Source organism: Etheostoma spectabile, unplaced genomic scaffold (genome assembly GCF_008692095.1).
Source record: "Etheostoma spectabile isolate EspeVRDwgs_2016 unplaced genomic scaffold, UIUC_Espe_1.0 scaffold00003142, whole genome shotgun sequence".
Taxonomy (NCBI): Eukaryota; Metazoa; Chordata; class Actinopteri; order Perciformes; family Percidae; genus Etheostoma; species Etheostoma spectabile.
The window spans coordinates 38,447-48,157 of NW_022602999.1; the positions used below are offsets into that span (position 1 = coordinate 38,447).

At 40.3% G+C, this 9,711-nt stretch overlaps 1 pseudogene; it reads right to left on the minus strand.

Moving 5' to 3' along the window:
- Positions 1 to 1,166: 1,166 nt before the first annotated feature.
- On the minus strand, positions 1,167 to 9,209 carry LOC116676428 (protein ABHD11-like; annotated as a pseudogene).
- Between the last annotated feature and the right edge of the window lie 502 nt (positions 9,210 to 9,711).

Genomic DNA, 9,711 nt, shown 5'->3' on the forward strand with positions numbered 1-9,711 from the left:
TCCTGTCATCTGTTAAGCTTCCTTCTGAGAAGATTAACACAGAACTGGCAACCCAGCTGCCAATCTAAAGTCTGCTAGTTATTATTTTAAAATATACAGTATATGTATATATTTTTTTTAATTTTCATCAAGTTTTACAGAAATGGAAAATAGATGTTTGACAGAAGAGGCACACATTTACAACACTGCTTATTCATACAAATGGCAGTTTCACTACTGTACTGCTTCAACCCATGGAAACAGAAATATTAACACTAATACAATTCAATAACAACATACATTGCTGCAGCATATATTTGTGTGAGATACCCATATAGCCTTGCACCTTAGTCCTAGAGTTAAGTGAGATACGGATAATAAATCGGTAAAATATGATTCATCAAAACACTGACTGGACTGACCAAATACAAAGACACAACATTACCACGGCTTACGCCAGACAAACAGGAGTATACTATAAGTGTTTCATAATTAGCATTTCCAATTCTAACCTGAGGCCGCATTTCTACCTGGTATTAAAATCTAATCTGAGTAATCCAATCACTACATCATCTTTTATTGTGAAGAATTTATAGTTTTATAATATATATATATATATATATATATATATATATATATATATATATATCCGTTCCACCGTTTTACAGGTGCTGCATTGAGCACTCTAGTCTCACTGTCTTCTAAATAACAAAAGAAGACGTTGCGATGTAAAACAGAAATTGCTATAGTAATATCCTACATATTGTTGAATTTGGGGATTGTTTTATGAAGGTTATTGTGTACCAAAGCTCCAGACAGCCGCCTGCGGACAGAAGATCAGGTAGCACCTTAACAAAAACATCACTAACAGTATGATAACATTCAAAACACACAATTCACACTCAGTTTCTGTGACATAAATACTTTAAATGAATTTGTCGTTCCGCTCACAGCTGAGTAGGCGGTCCTTAATATGTCTTAGAACACACACATACACACTTCTTAAAAGAATGTGGTCACATGGGGCCTAAACCAGCTCCAAATGTGGCCTGTACATCGAACTGTCCACTCAGATCAGATTTTAATATCAGGTGAAAATGGGGTCTGAGATTGTGTGTACTGCATTTGAGCGGTTCAGCTTGGTTTCATAGATGATTATGTTGGCATAAAAATATAACCAGCGCTCTTGATGACCTGTAAATCCTCATCTCTGACATACAGCAGATACAGACGAGAGGACGTAAGAAATTAAGTTCCAGACCAACATTTTAATATATCCCTGTGGTCAATAATAAAAATAACTACAACAAACCATATGTCCACGTGAAGTCAAGCTTACAGACTTTTTGCAGAGACTGAACCTCCTGACACAATAGCAAAATCCCTTGTGCTAAGAAACAACTATTTCTTCACTAAGCTTTTCAGATATACAGTATTTTTTTTTATACTGCAGTGCTGTAAAACCTTTCATGTCCAACCATCCTACTGCTGGTACACTTCAGCCAGAAAAAACTCTTTGGATTAATACATCACCTCCAAAACAACACCGTTATTTTATACATTGTCTACTTACTGACGTAAAAATCAATGAAAACATATTGAGAAACCAGCCCATCTAGTGACACTACCTGTCTGGCAGAGAGACTAAACACAAGTTTACCTACACTAAACTACACTAATATTGTTAAAAGGACTGACTGCTGTAAAAGGGTAAGTTTGGTCCAGTGTTGTCAAATATTAGCATCATTAATGTTTCAACTTGCTCTCGCTGACGCGGCAGAATACAAACCGTCATTTTCGGTGAGGGCACGCTCAAGGGTGCTGACCATTAAAAAGTTCTTAGGCGTAGGCAGAGGCAGCTAAGACTGGAGAAAGGAGATGATGGAGCTGATGAAATCTAAGGGTTTATCTGCATGGATCCAGTGGCTTGCGTCTGGGATGTACTGGATGTCAGCGTTAGGGAACAGCCTCTGGATTTCTGGGTAATCGTCGGAGCTGGATCAGGAAATGAACAGACGGAAAAATTAGAACATCAGGGGGCGTGAGGCAAAAGAGACAAGAGAAAGATGAACAGTTAACAGATAAAAGTTTGAGTTAATAAAAGTTGCGTTGACTGTCTTGGTTCATGGTGGTTCACATTACAAAGCCTCCTAGCTTTGGTTTTAATTATCCTCAGCTACAGCGTCTTTTCTTCTTTGCGCATGCAGGTCGGACAGCTGGAGCGCTGCCCACCAGAGTGCCTGAACAACAGAGTCTTCATTTTTATAGATAGAAGACAGAAAAAGTCAATCAACTTCTTTCTAGAAAAAAAGTTGAAACCACAGCTGCTGTTTTTACACATCCAGAATGAAGAGGGATAGCCGCACTGGCAAGAACAAAGCCATGTATCAAATAAATAACATTTTCTTTTGTGTTTGTTTTACAGCGGTTACGTTCTGAAGCACAAATAGACACACACAACCCAAGGTAGGTGGTAGCTAGGGGCAGTAGTGGGCTCAGCCCACACAAACGTGCTACTTGCCCATTCAAAAGTTGATGATGTGTTCAGCCAATGGGAAGAAAAAAAAAAAAATAGCACAGAAAATAGCAGTACCGTTTCTTACTTCTGATTGTGCGGGCAGCCTAAAGTCCGCCTCCAAAGTTACTCACTGGCCAACCCCTCTTCTCGTTGTATTCAAGACATGGATGCTTTATGGTTCAGGGCAGCAAAAACGCACATAGCTCTGAAGCAGATCCATCTGTTTCTCTATGTTCACTGTCTCTGTAAAATTAGAGATGAGCAGCATAATGTAATGGACATGCTTTGCTGCGAGCACGCTGCAGCAGACGTGTCACGCTCAGAGGTTGTGCTGTGTCCGTGCTCCATGTACTGTATTTCTTCCATAGTTTCAGTTTTTGGGTTCGCTTTCACTAAACTTTGTCTCCACCAAAATAGGGGATATTTAATGTGTTCTTAGTGACCTCCTCTGGGCTACCAACCGCCCAAGTTGTCCTCGTATTATTTCCATCAGCCCACCCTAATCCATCCCTCCAGGATTTGGTGATCGCAACAATTCACGCTAATTCAATCGATCACCGTGAATTTGGTGTGAATCTCAATAATTACCGCAAATTCTTTCTCAAATTTGACCAATAACCGGAGTTTCCCACAACTTCAACCAATTCCAGCAGTCGCACGTACCAGACTTTGTATCTGTATGTGACTGGGAGCAAATGACCAAGCGGGAATGAGAACGGGATGACGTCACACGTATGTCACCAAATTCATTTCCTTGTTTCTGATATAAAGACGAGACGTGTGTGACTCGAACATCTCATATTTACCAACAAAATGTATAGCAAAAGACCGTGCAAAACATTTCAGACCGTCCTGCAGACCTGTATAAATTTTGACATCAATGTACACCAATGTTTTTTCCCTCTGATGTCTCTTAAAGCTGCTGCTGTTTCAATCCTGTCGGCTCTCGGCAGTGGGCGGGGCTGCTTAGTTCCCCCCGCGACTGATGACACACACAAACACACACGGTGGATGCAGGAAAAACGGGAGATGAGACGTACAGGACGACCTAAATTAAGGGACAGCTATGCTTGTTATTGTAAGGGCAATGATAACTTAAAGTCTAATAAGTACTATATCAAATCGTATGAATGTGTGTCCCAGGCCAGGTTAGGAAATGAACTAACAAGCCACTGACACATATGTTAATATATTTGATTTATTCAATAAATTTTTATTTTTTGTCTTAAATCCACCAGCCATTTTCATATTATACCAACATTTGCAGCACCCTGAGCCTTTCTGATAAGGTTACAAGGACAACTCAGCCAAGAGTAGTTTTATTCTCCTCAAAACAAGTTTCCTTTTATTTTTAAAGAACTACAAAAAAAATTTCACCATCTCCCGCACAAAAATACAAAACTTTTATCGCAATTTTTTACAAAAGCAAAATGATGCATTTTGGGCCGCAACAATCTCTTTTTTTATGTATTCTACGCTAATGTACAGTATAACAGTATATATATGATAATAAATAAATAACTAAATAAATGGTCACTTGTTGTTTTATACCTGATATAAGCAGAACTGGCCCACCCAAAAAACAGTGTAGGCCATCATAGACAGTGTTAAAGTTGGGGAAGCTCATGATGTCATCAAGGTGCGCAGAGATGGCCTCCAGGTTGACCCTCCAGGCATAGTGCCATTCTGCTCCACCAGGTTAGTCAGCAGAAACTGACGCACCGAGCGCTCCTGAGGGAGGAAGGACAGTTTATGATGTGACTGCTTTAAAAAAACAAATACATTTTGAACTTTAGAGTTAACTTTAAAGCAGCAATCAATATCAATCAATATTTTTTTATATTCAATGGATCACACTTGGTAAGCGAGTTGCTAGTAGTGATGAGCCCAAAAATAATTATCAATCTAACTAGTGTCTCACAACTTTCAGCTCATTAGAATACTTTTACAGCCCACAACTTACTGTTTTGGTTCACTTTCACCGCTCTCGTAGCTTCACTTTCAGCCTTAGCAGGGAGCTGTTCTGCTTTCAGCAAAAAAGCCACCAGCTCAGCACCAGACAGCAGACAGTAAGGACGCAAAATTACAAATCCAACTATTGGAACGCCAAGACCCACACTTAATAGAAGCATGATGTTTGGGGTTAACTATTGACCTCGAGAGTAGTTAAGGTTAGGATAGCCGATTGGACAGGGGATAGGACCTGTACATGTAAGCATAGAAGCCTGGCCAATAGTAGTGTGTGAATCCTATTGAAGGGCGGGTCTTGGCTTGGCCACAGTAGGATTTGATAAATTCACATTAGGGACGAGCTGGTGAACAAACTTCAGCATTTAGCAGTTCAAGAGCCAGATATTTCCCCAAAGTGGCCAAATCAGTTATTGCAGGTTTCAATATCAAATATAAAACGGTGAATAGTGTAAGATCAACAAGGAATCCTGACCTTGACCAAACTGCGCAGCTGATCCTCAGCCATCCGCCTGGCAGTGGAACGTGGGATGTCACTGGAGATCTTCAGCTTCTGCATGGCCTGGATGTAATAGCGGAAGTTGGTGCGTGTGCTGGTCTGGGATGGACTGATGTCCACTACACCAGCCTCTCCACTAAACCAGAATACAAACAGAAGATAGATTGTGGTAAACAGGTAGCCTGGATCCACCCTCCTACATACGTAGAATAGAATGCCTTTTATTGTCATTATACACATGTACAACGAGATTAAAAGCAACTCCTTTTCCAGTGCCAACATACATACGTAAAAGAGATGTATTTTGCTCAATTTTCATTTTCCTTCAGTACTACATTTAGGTTTGCGGTATAAGCTTTGGTTTTCTCTGGTCAACTATTACCAATCCATCAGCAAACAGAGGGAGTGGCTGAGAACGAAGACGTTGAGATTGTGCGCTAGCTTGAGTTGTAGTTCCGTAATGGCGGCGAAGAAAGATGCAAGCAAAGCCATTCGGTCCGTTGTGGGAACGCTGACGAATATTCAGAAGTTAAAGCCTGAGCAAGAACAATCTTTGCTGAGTTTTGTTGGTGGCCACGATGTTGTGGCCCAGCTCGCTCCGTTAGTGGTGAAGGAGTTGGCTAAAGCGAACGCTAGCAATGCTAAGCCAACGTCACAACCAAACATTAGTGATTGCTTATGGCAGATCCAGAGTGGCTTGGGGCAGATACAGTAGTTTTAAAGTTAAACAGAGTACCCGCCTTCAAGGAAGTTAACACTTGTCAATGAAGAGTGGCCAGACTCTCTGTACAAATGATGTATGAGAGTCTGGTAGGACCAGGCTAGTAAACAGGCAGGAAGGGAGGGGGAAAACCAATGAACAAATGAAAAACAGGACAGCTAGGTTGTGAATTAAGACCAGAAGAGGATTAATAAATTCAAAGAGGACGGTAATGTACAATGAGAAAGGTTACACCCAGCAAGAGGGACTATATGTATATATCTCCTTTTTGGGTTAACAAGTTGAATTTTCAAAAACAATATCAAAACATTTAGGAGCAATCACACTGACCAAGAGTGCTATTTCCTCAATCTTTTTAAATTAACCTTAATTCCTCCATAGTTATCATCTGATAATTTTGGGTCATTCTGTACATTATTCATGGTGACATTTCTCGGCTGCTGACCTGTGTCAGGGCGGTGGTCATGGCCGTTTCCCTCCCATGCTGTGGCCGATGAGGACGCACTTCTCAATGTGCAGCTGGGCGAGGAGGTGTTTCAAATCACTGGTCATCGCTTCATAGGTCAGCTCTGAGCTGTGAGGGCTGTTGCCATGGTTACGGGCATCTACAGTCAGCACCTAACTGGACAAAGGACAGTTAGGACACTTGGAATTGGGGAAAAGTGCTAACAGAGCAGAAACAAAAAAACTTTTATGTCAGCTGTATCTTTTGGTTTTTTTGCTACAGCTCATGAAAGTGACTGCACAAACTAAGGCTGTAGTGTGCACATGAGGGGATGTGTTTCTTCAAGAAGCCAAAGAGCAGATTTTCAGTAGGATTTATTACAACAGTACTGACTGCTGAGGAGTGTATCAAATGATTGGCAGCACACTGGTTGATTGTGCATTCCCATGCCTTCTTTTGTAAGAGGGCTAGTGTCAGGGGGCTGAGACAAACTCAAACACATAAGGTGAGTTGTTTTTGGTGTAACAGCAACCGGTGTCATGTCTTCATCGCTGCATTACCTTTCGGCCTGTGCGCTGCACCAAGGACTTCGCAATTGAGTGAAAGTTGGATTTGCTGCCAAAAAGGCCGTGGAGAAACACCAGGGGAGTGCTCTCTCCCTTCCCATCGAAGACATCATAGGTCAAGTGACTGGGCTGGTGGGGGGAAAACATTCATGTTGATAAGTTAGAATCTGGTTATGTCTATGGTGAGAATTATGCACAACGACAGGAACAGTAATACATCAAAGTGGACAAAACTGATGAAACTGTTAGAGTGTGAAATGATACAATAATGTCTTCAACTTCAAAAGAATTTGCTGGATCTTGCTTTCCTATGTGGACGCATTGAATTCGATGATTTCTGACTTGTGGTTGAAACGGTTTTGCTTCCACCTATTGGTACACTGTAAACCTAGATCTAGTGTTATTAAACTTGTTAGTGTTCAACCTTATTCATGTTTGTTACATGTTTTGTTAAAAAACCACATTCATTAACAGATTACATTAGTTGTTTGTAATAATCAGCTTAAGTATGCAGAACACAGATCGTTTAAGCAGAGATATCTAAGGATGTAAAGTTTCTGTATGGGAGGGGCGGGGTCATTTGAACTGTTCTGTGTTAGAGCAGTGCAAGGCTCATGGGGAAAAAAAGATATGTTTTGATTGATTTCTGTTCTACTTTAAGTGTGTTTTAAAAATGTTCTGTTATGTTTGGGGTGCATTTGTGTTATTATTTAGCAATGACTAGCATGTAAACTTGATTTATCTACTGAATCAATTTACCGCTTTGTTAATACAACTTGACCTGTCAGGTTTCACCTTGTGTTAAAACTTAACAGTTTAAGGCAACGGGTATCCACACTAATTTCTAGTAAGTCAACTAATTTGGGATGACAGTGTACAAACATAAGGTAATCATGCACTTACACTACAGATTGAGATATATGTTTTTTTAAGGTTTAAACCAACATTTACTTGACATGTATTATATATGAATGCGTAAAATGGAAGTCATTTTTCTGTCACTGCAACTGTGTAATACTAAAGCAACACTAAAAATTCTTCCGTACCCTAAAATAATGTTTCCAAAATCGTTTTGGTGGTTCATTAACTTGTAACAGGGTACATGGAACTTCTGCATTGCTTTGCGGCCCTCTATGGTTATAACTGCACTATGCAAGTTTGCGAGATCGGGTAGCGGATCTGTAGTTCGAATGAGACAGCGGTAATGGACAATTCTGCTTCCAACCTGTAGGGGGACCGAAGAGGAAACAGTGCTTTGGTGTTGCTTTAACGTGAGATAGTGAGAGGACACAACTACATATTTGTCATAGTCATGTGACGAATACCGGTATTATCAATAGATTAATTTTCAAGTTTTGTTGGGACAATGTCATAACAGCTGCTGACTCAACTCTAGTAGGGTTATGACTAAAATATCTGCATATTGATTTATCTGTTCATTTGTTTTGATCATTTGTATTCTATAAAATGTGGCAAATAGTGAAACATGGACATCACAAAATCCGAGACTGAGAAGACATTATTTTTGTGGACCAGGAGCCCAATGCCCAGAGATACTCAATTACCAATGATCTAAAACTGAGAAAAAACACATTGTATCAAGATCTAATAATGAAGTGGTTAACTGTCCAACATTGCACTTCATAGAGGCAGCATGAAAAAACACTACATTACACTCATGCGTGTTGTTAAGAGAAAAAAAAACATTGAACCGTAATTTGTATTGTTGTGATTGCCCTGATAGATTGCATTTAATACACCGTTTGTAAACCTAGCCGCTAAATATAATTCAGTCTTGTACAACACCTTTGCAATAAATCACACCTTCAGAGGTGTTCCTAAAATCGTGTCGATAAAAATGGGCACACAGACCTCTCAAAAAAAACAATACTACGGACATAAGTTGAAACAGTTACCCCCTAAATCAGTTTTCACCAACAATGTAACATGAATTAAACACATAGGATTTATTAAGGTGGTGTTGTATTCGACAGCATTCATTTAATTAGACTTATAACCATTAACAAGTTAGCTTAGCGTAGCTGTAGCATAGCACATTGTATACGATAGCTACATGACAGCTATTATAGTTTTTATTTAGCTACATCACCATACCATTTTAATAAAAGCAACAGACGAGACCACGTCTAAAATCCTCTTTAGTAGCACAAACTGCAGGTTTTTGCTAACCAAACGTCTGAATGTCATTTACTTAAACTGTGTAAAGTTAACGGTGGATAACATACAAAGACACGAGCGATGAATAATTTAATTTAACGAGTTGGTTTAAAGAACATAAATTAGGTTATCATGTCGACAACGCAACAGCGCCACCGCTACGGCTCAGGCAGACAGAGGGCATCGGTTAGCCGGGGAGCTAGCAGGGATACCTGGATGAGCTGGCTGCACGGACCATAGGAGCCACCCCGCACACGTCCTGCTGTCCGGGGAATAAACGACACGACGGCCGGCAACTCAGCAGTCCTCTCTATCAGGCGACACAAAGCACTCATAGCAGCATATTTCCGTTACCAGTCGGTCGACAAACAGCATGTGCGTTCAAAAACGGCTACAATGACAGCGAAATTGTTGAGCGTGCATGCACGGAGGAGGTCGCGAATGAATTGAAGGGGTTTGTCATTTTGTCAACAGCTGATGCTACGTCCATGACGTAGGACGCACAGTAGTGATTTGTATTCTTGTCCCTGCTGCGTTCTACAGCCTTGCATTTACACAAAGAAAATAGAAAAGAGAGACTTTATTTACACACACTCATGGTGCCAAGCCTGTAGTATTCTACATTATTTGTTATGAAATAATGAAGGAATGTTGTGTGTCGTGGCGTGTGCGAAAACTATATTGTCAGGAGGTGGCGCCAATCACCAAGTTTAAATGTAAATGTACAGTTTTCTCATTTGCCAAAACACTAAAACACCATTTTGGCTGAACAACAGTTCTCAGTTTCCTGAACTCATAGGTACTTAATTGTGTGGTCTGTTGTCAATACCTTAAACC